At 43.9% G+C, this 11,801-nt stretch overlaps 1 protein-coding gene and 1 long non-coding RNA gene across 3 annotated transcripts in view; one reads left to right on the top strand and one right to left on the bottom strand.

Moving 5' to 3' along the window:
• LOC138354283 (uncharacterized) overlaps nucleotides 1–4,510 on the top strand; it is a 23,819-nt gene extending 19,309 nt beyond the window's left edge. The window contains exons 3-4 of the long non-coding RNA XR_011223533.1: nucleotides 1,965–2,165; nucleotides 3,171–4,510. This is a non-coding gene — a long non-coding RNA (uncharacterized lncRNA). The remainder of the gene's footprint in view (nucleotides 1–1,964; nucleotides 2,166–3,170) is intronic.
• Nucleotides 1–11,801, bottom strand: part of dsf (nuclear receptor dissatisfaction) — a 74,391-nt gene that overhangs the window by 10,245 nt on the left and 52,345 nt on the right. The gene's annotated exons all lie outside the window — the stretch shown is intronic.

Here is an 11,801-nt window from a genome sequence, read left to right as displayed (position 1 = left end):
AAACTCTTACGGTGCATCGTAACCACTTTCCAGTTGAGAGATTGGGCAGATAATCAATAAGGCGGAAATATGAGTTAATAATATATATATTTTTTGTATTACTCTGAATACATCTATGACGAAAAAACCCCAGTTTCCTCAGGTTCGAAATTCAATTTATTTTCGCAAAATAAAATTAATAAACATTAGTTTGTATACTTTGATGAAGCAAAGAGCTTTTTTTGTTTGTCGTGAAATGAAGTGTTTGTAGAGAAGCCAGGGGGAGTGACGCCTCACCCATGGCTGAAGGAAACAGATGAGCGCCGCTGCTTGTAATCTCGGCCTTTTCAGCAGGCGTCAGAACTTGACCGATGACGTGTCAGTCCACCTTCATCACACAAATTGGCCGCGGGGTGCCAGCCACCTTAGAGGTGGGAGGTAGAAAGTGCCGGTAACAGCTGGAGCAGAAAGGAGAAGGGGGAGGAGGAGGAGGATAGGGACGAGTGCCACTCAACTTGAACAGGGAAAGATCCTGAATGCCACGAGAAAAAAATAGTTCCAGCCACCTTAGACTGGAAGGATATGCCATCTCTTGAGAAACTAAAGAGGGTGGGGAGGGGGATCAGATCGTATATATGATCAAAAAGGTTCCATAATAGTGCCAGAAGTTGTGACAGCCAGTCGGGTATTCAATGCGTTCTTCCAGGATCGAGTGGCGAACATTGCTTCAGTAAACAGAATCGCAAAAGTTAAGACGAAAGGGTTTCAGAGGAGGTTATGTGTTCGTTGACCCTTTTTTAATTTTTTGTCGGAGTTCATTTTCTGGAAGATTATCTTGCGAAGGACTTTTGCCTGTTGCTGATCTGCCAGTGTCGTTTTTAATAACTAAGTCGGGTGTGGTCTTGACGCAGCTCGTCCTCTCCAGTTGCTACAACAGACAGAAATCAGTGTACTAAAGCGCTCGAACATAACTTAACCTATCCTATTGACCACGTATAGAAAATGTGACTGTTTGTGAGCCGCTATGATTTATAGCACCCATTTATTTGGCCGTTGGGGATTTTGACATCAAAATGTGGTCTATTATTCGAGAGGACACAAATGATCTTGATGATCAGATACAAGAACAAAGGCATTCTAGTATGACATTAGAGAAAGACGCTTTTTTTCTGACGTAGGAAAAATAGTTTTTTCTGACGCTCTTATATAACTTAGAGAGAGAGTCTATCCTGAAAGCAGCCTATCCTGAGACATCTCTCTAGATATGTTGCAAATGATTTGGAACCAAGAACATTCCTCTTCTTTATGGTATGTGTGTGTGAAGGTTTTCACCTCCTGAAGACCGCAGGAGTTGTCAGGTTGGGAGACGCGTCACAATAGCGCCCCAGGGTTTTTTTTGGTAAAGGAAGTCCTGAATGTTGGTATTGCAACCCATTATCTGTATAGTCTTAATGGCTTGGTGCTTCCCCCTGATAATTTCCTCCCTTCCTCCTGCTTAGATAGTACTTTTTGTAACTATGAGAACAGCTGTATATATAATAATGAAGTAATGAACAATTGGATAGAAGAATTTGGTACTATTCACTTCTACAGAGTCTGTCAAATAAAGCTATAAACCAAACCTAAATATTCTTAGGCCTAGTAAAGCACATGTATGTACTATATTAGGCCTCAAAGAGCGTGTATTAGGTCCAAGATGATTAGGTTAGGTTTTATTTTGCAAAATAAATAGAAAACCTTCTCCGATTTCCCCAAATTCAAATCGAGACATCCAGTTCCAGATGTCCAGATTTCCAGCTTCCTACGTCAAGAGTCTCAGCTCCCGCCTCACGTCCAGGCTTCCAGTGCCCACCACTTCCTCTAGCGAACCTCCTCATTCCAGTACACCAGCCACGTTCGGGTTTAATCCGGCCCATTAAATTCAACCATTTATCGCCTGTTCAACATTTCAGTAAAATCGCGATTCTTCGATTTTTTCTTGGCAGACTTTGAATTATGTCTCTGGTGGAAGATCTGGTGGATGACCTGGTGGGCGAACTAGTGGGTGACCTGGTGGATGACCTTGTTGGGGTGACTCGATGGGAGACCAGGAGGATGTCCTGATTGATAACCTGGTGGATGGCCTGGTGGCTCACCTTGTGGATGACCTAGTGGAAAACCTGGTGGATGCCCTGCAGGATGACCTGGTAGGTGACCTGATGGATAACTTGGTTCATTATCTGGTGGATAACCTGGTGGGTGTTTTGATGGATGACCTGGTGGTTGACCTGTTTGATTACTTGGTGAGTGATCTTGTGCGTGACTTGTTGGACGACCTGGTGGGTAATATGATTGATTATTTGAACAATGAAGGAGAACCGGGGGTCTTAAAGGAACGTTAAGTTAGACTGTGCCAGGGTGTGTAACAATGATGAGTTGCATGATGACTGATAAAAAGTCTGTGGTTTACAAAATGATAACGACTTGGATAGAGAATTGAAGTTTGAATGCCAAAGAAAGGAATAACGACGATTGTGGTGCCAGGTGTAGGACTGGCGACGATCGTGATGCCACGGGCCGTAATGACGACTAAAGGACTGCGACGAGAAAGGAGAGTACTCGTACATCAATGATTTCGACGTAGGTGGGTGGTAGCGGTGGCTGGCTGGCTGGCTGGCACAAGGATTAATGGTGATGTCAGGGCAGGCTGCCGGGGTTTTCAGAGGGAACGCGGGCGTGTGTCCTGACTGATGGCTACACTCTCGTCCTCACCATTAACAGGAGGGGGAGGCCATCCGCCACTCCCCCATCCGCTCCCATCGATTCAATTATGGCCGCCAAGTGACTGTGACTGGCTGGCTGGCTGGCTGATACCTCCCTCTTCGCCTGTATTACCCCGACAGGAGTCTTCAGGAACTTCCCATTGGTATTTTCCACTATCGCGCCAGCAGGTGTCTGCTGTCATGGTTTAAAGACTAAACTAATTCCTAAGATTAGTCTAGGAACTTTTTCTCTGTCTTATTCCTTACATCGGGAGGATCATAGAAGATTATAAATGATAATAAGTTCTAGATCTAGCACCTTCTGCAAGAATTTATCTCCTTATAAACGAATTATATATCTTAGGGCTCTGTTTGATGTTCTCTAATATTAATATATCTGTAAGCTGCATTAGTTCATTACCACAGTTTGATTGTGTATATTCTTTCCAGGAGTCTCTTAAAGCCTTCGACTGTATTGGCAACCAACAGGCTCTTAACCAACCTAAATACAACCAACAAGCTCACAATCAACTTAAATATAACCAGCAGACACATTACTGAACATTTCCAACACGAGCATCCCTGCGCGCTCCTGCCATTACATTGTCAACAATCATTCCATTTCCCAGTACCGTCAGCGAGCTCAACGAGCGCCTCTGGATGGCAATCAAAAAAGAAATTATAGTACAAAATAAGAGACTGCCTGACCTCGTCTGCGTTGAAGTCCAACGTAAACAAGAGATGCTAACACCCTCTTTCCTATCAGAAGAGAGCCCTGTCACTGCAGTGGATCACACTCATGCATTGAGTCACTTGCCGGGCCAGTCATCAGTCCCTTGTTGAACTGAAGTCATCAGTATCCTGCGAGTCAGATATTAAGGTCTAAAGCGAAAGTGTTCTTGAACCCCGTTTATCTAAAAAACTTATTAGGAATTTTTATATCTGAGGTAACACATAGTGAAATGTGGCTGGATCGGTCCGTAGACTTCATCGAACAAGTATAGGTAAACATTTTCAGTTTCGATTCACGAATTAAGGCTTCAAATATCCAAGGATGACATCAAGCTCTAATTAATTATCTTGTAGCCAGAGGCCTTGAATGTGTTCTCGTTATCTCCCCCCCCCCCAAAACAAAAGAAATAATCAGAATCTTTCAATTTCATGGAAAAACTTGACCTTCATTCTTTTAGTCAATAACTACAAAACCTTTGATATTAAAAAAATTGTTTTTAAATTCTTAGCAGATTACTACGCGTTGTACTTAATTAATTAATTTAACTTCATTGCTGCTTTTGAACTAGAAGAACAACCAGGCAAGGTAAGGTAAGGTAGTTATGAGGAGAAGGCGCTAAGTCAACGCCACCATAGAGCACTTGGACAAGGTGAGGGAGATATGATATGAGTACAAAATTAATACAAAATATAAAATAAAGCTTTGAGGGTGATTTTGGCTACCCTAAAAGCATGGGAAATTGGAATCATTAAAATAAAGTAAGTTCTGAAGCGGTCCACTTTGTTAGAGAGAACCAACGAAGACAACACGACTGTTTTGCATTAAAGTAACGGGAGTCTGTAGCATTGACCTGAAACAAATTATTTGTGTGCTCCTGGTAGGTCTACGAATGTTACTAACACCACAAGACACTCTTTGCAAACTAAAGTGTTGAGTAATAATGTTTCTAATTATATTAATCCCATGTATCTAAAGGCTTGGAATACGTTAGACAAATAAGTCAGTTAAGAGTTTCTCTAAAAATTATGTTATGAAAAATATTAAAATTCATAAATTATGAACGATTTCAATCACTTCCCATCGTGAAAATATAATAGGAACAGAACATCTGGCTACATTAACATAATGGCCCAGCCAGAGGTTTAAGGCCCGCGCATGAATATTCCAGAAAAAAATGTCTGGCATGACATCTTCGGTTACATAAATGTTATACGGTTTTATAAATCAGGAGAGTGAAAATATATGAAATAAATCTAATTCCCGACAGCAGAAGCGTGAAGATCAATTTACAGCCGTTGGAAAAGATGAAATGATTTGAAAAAAGGGCGTAATATTACGAAGACTTTCTTCCACGAGTTAAACATTGCGACCCCAATCTGATACCCTCCCCCCCCCTTCCCCTCCCCCCACGGGGAAAAAAAAGATGAAAAAAAGACATGGTACACAGAATGCTGTACACAGACGCGTAATAGGGATCATCAGCACTTTCAAAATCTACCATGAAACACCGAGGCGTGAATGACAAAATGAAAATCGCATTGAGCGCTGTTGCAGTGTTCGCTGGTGCAAAATTTTTAAATATGAGACAGTTGGTGACACGACGCTTACTCCATATTTGGCGGGAGGCAGACGCACCTGGGATAAAAAAAAATGCATATTTCTGAAGGGTGGAATATGGAGAACGGAAGAGAAGCCGTTGAAGGTTCACCCGCCACAGGCGTCTCATCTAATACATCGAATTTCTATTTACGCAATAGAGCATTAAATACATTAATAATGAGATGTAATATTGAAAATTAAAGCACCATAATTCTGACGTTTCCTGTGCATTGCCCTCGATAGGTTAGGTGGGTTGCTTAGCTTCGTAAGTTTCTCATTAGGTAAAACAGTTGCATATTTTACGGAAAGGCAAATCGAGAGAGCAGTCTGCACAACGGTCCAAGACTTGATAATGATCCGGGACTTGATAAGGGTACAGGACTTTATTGGGATCAAAGACTGGATAGGAGTTGCATAGGGACAGTGTATGTCTTGCATTCATAATGAATATGAGTGTAGCGTAACTTGTGTGTGTTGCTGAGACTTGTAAACAAGAATGACACGTAATGGATAGGCCTTACTCGGGATTTAAATACAATAAAATGATGATTCTTGTCTTTAGATTAATTAAGATGCCGAGTGAAATGGAGTGCGTAGTGGCACTGGGCTCAAGGTAACGAGTTGAGGTTTGAGTAATAAAGATGATGAGCTAGTGTGTAGAGCGCTGGCTCTCAGAGCTAGTGTGTAGAGCGCTGGCTCTCAGAGCTAGTGTGTAGAGCGCTGGCTCTCAGAACTAGTGTGTAGAGCACTGGCTCTCAGAGCTCCAACGCGTCCTTGACGCTCCTGAAATGTTCAGGAGAGAAGGAAAAATACCAACCGGAGATAATGCTTCATTTTCCATTCTCAAGACGAAGGTGAGCATCCGCCACAGTGCCGGTGAACCTCTGTCTTTCGACTAAGATTCTGAGACATACTCTCTGAGGTGATCTCAAGCATTGGTTCCCTCCCCTCACATTCCACAGCTGAGCTATCTCGAGAGATTGAGATATTTTCTATCACATAGCTAGCCTTCACAAAGAGTAACAAGGAGTGTTCCCTGATAACAGGGAATTGCACTCAAGTCAGGGTCATTTTTTGTATATATTTTGGTAATTGATAAATAATATGTAACGAGAGGAATTGTCTAGTCCCATTCTATGAGTCTGACTTCACAGCAGGTCTTCGTCGACAAGATTTTGATTTGAAGCCTAAATGACCTTAGAAATGGTAAGTAGAGTGAAGACTGTTCAGAAAGATTGGCTTGTATTCAGAAACCAATAGCTAAAGGCAGAAAAATCTCTCAAGATAAGAAAATCTCTGAGAAAACTTTTGTAGATGTGATTACCTACCAGTGATTACTTTTCAGCGAGAGTTAACTCTTTTATGTTACATTTGCTCTTGATGTTATGAATGGAGGTGGCTTCCACGACTTCCTCTTTCAGTGGATGTCACTTGTTTACCATACATCTGGTGGACGAGCAGTGCCTTATGTTTCAACAAATAATTGTATTTACAGCTTCTGCTAATATTCTCTTGTAATATTTTCTATTAAATATATAATCTATTTTTCCTCTCAGCATTTCTGCTTACAGACACACGCGCGCACACTTAGGCGTCCGCACACACACACACACACACACACACACACACACACACACACACACACACATACACACACACACACACACACACACACACACACACACACACACACACACACAAACACACACACAAACACACACACAAACACACACACACACACACACACACAGCTGGTGGAGGCTGACTCCATACACAGTTTTAAATGTAGATATGATAGAGCCCAGTCGGCTCAGGAATCTGTACACCAATTGATTGACAGTTGAGAGATGGGACCAAAGAGCCAGATTTCAACCCCCGCAAGCACAACTAGGTCAGTACAACTAAGTGAGTACACACTCTCATTGATAATTTCCTCATGTGCATGGGGGGGTTGTGTGAAACCCTGGTTCGACTTCAATGGAAGCCTCGGGAATCCAAGAGGGTGCAGTAGTGCCCCAGGTTGCAGTTCTTTTACCATGTTGTGGCGTAATCGTTTAGACCGTGCTTTTGGGAATACCCAGCGCATAAGTTCGAATCCTCATCACGGTTCCTATGGATTTTCTCACTACCCATAATTTTATCAGCCTCGACAAACATTGAGAGGAATGAATCTATTTTCTCTGGAAGATCTGCTAATTTAAATCAGAAACAGAACAGGTCCTAGTATAGAACCCTTTACGGACTCAGATAATAACATCTCTCCATTCTGAGGTCTTTCTCCTTTCTCGGTAACTCGCTATTTTCTGTTTCATAGATACTCCTTAATTCAGAGGAGCACCTTACCCGTTACTTCTGCTTGTTTCTCCAAGTCATGCACGTGCCTCTTATGGGGTTACTGTATCAAAGGCTTTTAGACAGGCAAAGAAAATGCAGTCTGCCCATCTTTTTCTTGCTTGCCTAATTTTTGTTGAATGGTTATAAAATTTTATTAACTATGTGAAACGAGTAATTATCCTTGAACTCATGTTAGTGGTGTGTTAGGAAGCCTCTTCTCTTCAGATGTGCTACTAACTTTTTCCTCACGAACTTCTCCATCACTTTGAATGTTGTACAAGTTTGGTACACAGACCTGTAGTGCAGTGCCTCCTGCCTGTCTCCCTTTTTATACATTGGGATTATGGTAACATAATGTAACCTTCTGTAGGTCTCCTGTTCCTAGTGACCTATTATACACCATAGAGAGAGTGGCATATATTGTACTTCGTCACTCTCTTTTCGTATACTTGATGGGATTCTGTCAGGTCCAACAGCCTTTGTTGCATCTAGCACCAGCAGATGACTAATGACCTCATCTCTGGTAATTTCAAAATTTTCAAAAGTTGCTCGGTTTTCACCACTTTTTTTGCTTCAGGACTTCTTGCTCCTTTGTGAAGACATCCTAGAGTACTCATTTGTAGTAAGAGTGGCAAATAAATGGAATGAGCTTAAACAATGGGAATGAGCTTATGTATACCCCAGATGGTGGAAGTCCCCACTGTTCACAATTTCTAGAGCACGTATGACCAAATAATGGAACTTGGGAAGAATAAATGCACCATGTAAACCAGTTATGAGGTGGGTCTCTTGAGCTAGATCTCTCTCTCACTCAACCTTCAGACACAACTAGGTAAATAAATCTAGATAAACACACACACACGAACTAGAAAATTACAACACATGATATCATCAACAGAGTCTCAGGAAAACTGATCAAAGATAACAAGCCATCTTCAAAGTTAGTAAGATAAGAACGAGGGGAGAAAGATGTCATTCGTGAGCACAAGTCAGAGAGATGTCAATCATGAGCACAAGTCAGAGAGATGTCAACAAAGACTTCTGAGTAAGGGGTGAAGTGAGAAATAGGAAGAAAAGAAGCAGCCCGTTAAGGTGGTTCAGAGTAATTCTGAATCGTTAGAAGGATGTTTGTATGTGTGGGGGAAGTAGTGGCAGAAAATGGAGTGGTGTGGAGCATATTTTATGACGGGTGGCAGTTGGAGGTGGTGGGGTGGAGATGGAAATGGGATATTCAAATGTTTCTGCATATTACAAAAGAGTTTATGTTAGAAAGAGAGCGAGAGAGGGAGAGAGAGAGAGAGAGAGAGAGAGAGAGAGAGAGAGAGAGAGAGAGAGAGAGAGAGAGAGAGAGAGAGAGAGAGAGAGCGAGAGAGAGAGAGAGAGAGAGAGAGAGAGAGAGAGAGAGAGAGAGAGAGAGAGAGAGAGAGAGAGAGAGAGAGGGAGAGAGAGAGAGAGAGCGAGGGAGAGAGAGAGAGAGAGACAGAGAGAGAGAGAGAGAGAGAGAGAGAGAGAGAGAGAGAGAGAGAGAGAGAGAGAGAGAGAGAGAGAGAGAGAGAGAGAGAGAGAGAGAGAGAGTGTAAGAGATAGGAAGTGAACAGGGACGAAGGGAAGAGGGGGGAAGGAAGGGTAGATGAGGAGAATATAGGGGGGGGGGGAGGGTGTGGTACTGGGCGGGAGGAGGAGTAGGAGGAGGAGGAGTAGGTGGAGGAGGAGGAGGAGGGAGGAGAGTTAATCGGCTTTTTGAAAGCAAATGATATTAAAACTTCCGGCTGTTTAAGTAAAAAGACAAGAAGCTCTTTCGTTTTTTCTCAAGCTGAAGTAAGAAGATTGGAGTGTTTAAATGGGACGAGCTCAGGCCGATACTCTGCACCATTTTCTCTTTTGCGCCGGAAAACACACACACACACACACACACACACACACACACACACACACACACACACACACACACACACACACACACACACACACACACACACACAAACACACACACACACACATATATACACACACACATCTATTGTTAACTACTCAGTGTCAGAGTAGTTAACAGATGGAATGCATTAGGCAGTAATGTGGTGGAGGCTGACTCCATACACAGTTTCAAGTGTAGATATGATAGAGCCCAATAGGGTCAAGAGCCTGTACATTAGTTGATTGACAGTTGAGAGGCGGGACCAAAGCTCAACCCTCGCAAGCACAACTAGGTAAGTACACACACACACGCCCAACTAAATAACACTAAAATTCTTAAATGCCAGTAAAAGAAATACCCCTCATAATTATTAAATGTTTATAATTTGTGACACAGGTCCACCACCGCAGGAGAGACTCGGTCTCTTTGTAATAGTGTAGAGGGAGTAATTAGATTATTTGGGCCACGCCCAGCCCGGTATGAGGAGGCTCTTTGACCCAACCGGATTTCTAGATGACCTGTCCGGTTGAGTCCTCATGACCAGGCAATGCTGTTCCGACTGAGTGGGCTGCGTCATGTTCTTATCCGACTGGACCTGTCCTCAACCCGGCCAGGTTAATTCGAGACCCGGCCGGGCCGCTCGCTGACACGTCCTGAGCTATAATCATCATCAATATGTTAAGTCGGATGAGGAGGAATCCTCCCTCTCCCAAAATACAGCAGCCTTCGCTTAATATCTTAGTCTGTCTGCCTGTCTGTCTGTCCGCTAAAGACGTGGAGAGTAACACGATTGCTTTCCCTCCTTCTCCACCCCTCCTCCTGCCACCTACTTCACCCCCTCCAGGAAGAAGAGGTGGTGTTCAGCAGGGGACTCAGCAGGACAAACATGGAGCCAGGTCGTGGGAAACCAGCAAGGAACCCACAACATAGCCTCCTAAGCAGCGCTTATTCTATCAGCGGTACGTGAATAGAGCGATTTTTTACTCCCTTCTCTCCCCTCCCCCCCTCAACTCAGATTCTCTCCCCCCCTCCACCCTCTTCACCCTCCTCCACCCAGGAAGTCCGCCCTGAAAGACTAGCTATTCAAATTGGCGTAATCCTTCACAATCCTGGAAGAACTGAAAAGAAATGGAGGCCCCTGGGGAGGGGGGGAAAAACGCGGGATTTAACCGCCAGTTCAGAAGCTTTATCTAATACCACCGACAGAGAGAACTTTACCAAGTTCTAAACGCTAAAAAGTAGGCAGGGCAGATAACGTTCCTGCCACCCCCCCCCCTCACTCCTCTTCCCCCTATCGCTGTTCCCTTCCCCTCATTCTACCCCCTCTCCCTCTCCTCGTAACACCGGACCCTCCGCTCATCCCCCCATCGCTCACTTCTCTACACTGGTCCTCGTTCCTCAGTCCCTCCATATCCTCGTTACACTGCTTCCCTCCCATCAGCCACCCCCCTCTATCTCCCTTTACAATGAATCCCCCTCTCCTGATTCCCCCTTTACAATACACATTAGCCCTATACCCCTACACCTCCCCTATTCATGCTCCATACTGACAGACCCCACCCTCTCCCCGTCTCCCTCTTTCGAAGTAGGAAGTAGGAAGAGTAGGAAGAGGGGCCTACTGCCCCTCTTCCCTTCCTCCTAACGTGCTACCCACCCTCTTCCCTTTACACACGTCCCCCCTCCCTAATGAACCAACCCGTCCTCCTAATAGCACGTCGCATTTTGCCCTATACTTTACCCAAGGCCAAAGACTAGCGTACTAGAAAACGGCAGCGGGTTGCGAAATTGGCATATCGTCCCGTTTTCTGTTCGTGGTTCCTCTGGTTGGTTAGGATAGGGGGGACTTAAGTACGACAGTTTCTTGACGTTGGGAACGCTCGCGAGAACGGGCTGAACGAACCCTCATCTCAGGTTGAGCGTGATCGTGTGTTTGGTCATCCAGGGGAAGGTGGATATGGCTTGGTTGGCGTTTAGACGCTTTGGTTGGCGTTTAGACGCTTTGGTTGGCGTTTAGACGCTTTGGTTGACGTTTAGACGCTTTGGTTGGCGTTTAGACGCTTTGGTTGACGTTTAGACGCTTTGGTTGGCGTTTAGACGCTTTGGTTGGCGTTTAGACGCTTTGGTTGGCGTTTAGACGCTTTGGATGACGTTTAGACGCTTTGGTTGGCGTTTAGACGCTTTGGTTGACGTTTCGGTGGCTTGGTTGGCTTGTACTCTGCTTAGCAAACGAGTGTGAATGAGAGCACGCCGGCGGATTCTAAGAGTGTTGATTGGTATATAAATTTCATTTACTTGAAAAATATGTATTTTGTAATACATGCTTGCGCGCGGGTGTACATACATATGCTTGTGTATAACTGAGAACGGAAATTTAGCTATTAAAACTAAGTCGTTCATAAACTAATTACATTGACCTTGACTGTATGAACACTGACCCCCACCACAGCATAACCCAACACTAACCCCCATATTAGAACTCTCTACTGACACACACAGCATA

The sequence above is a fragment of the Procambarus clarkii genome, chromosome 62, assembly GCF_040958095.1.
Source record: "Procambarus clarkii isolate CNS0578487 chromosome 62, FALCON_Pclarkii_2.0, whole genome shotgun sequence".
Classification (NCBI taxonomy): Eukaryota; Metazoa; Arthropoda; class Malacostraca; order Decapoda; family Cambaridae; genus Procambarus; species Procambarus clarkii.
Note: the sequence above shows the minus strand (reverse complement) of the source record. Positions and strands in the feature narration are given on the sequence as shown.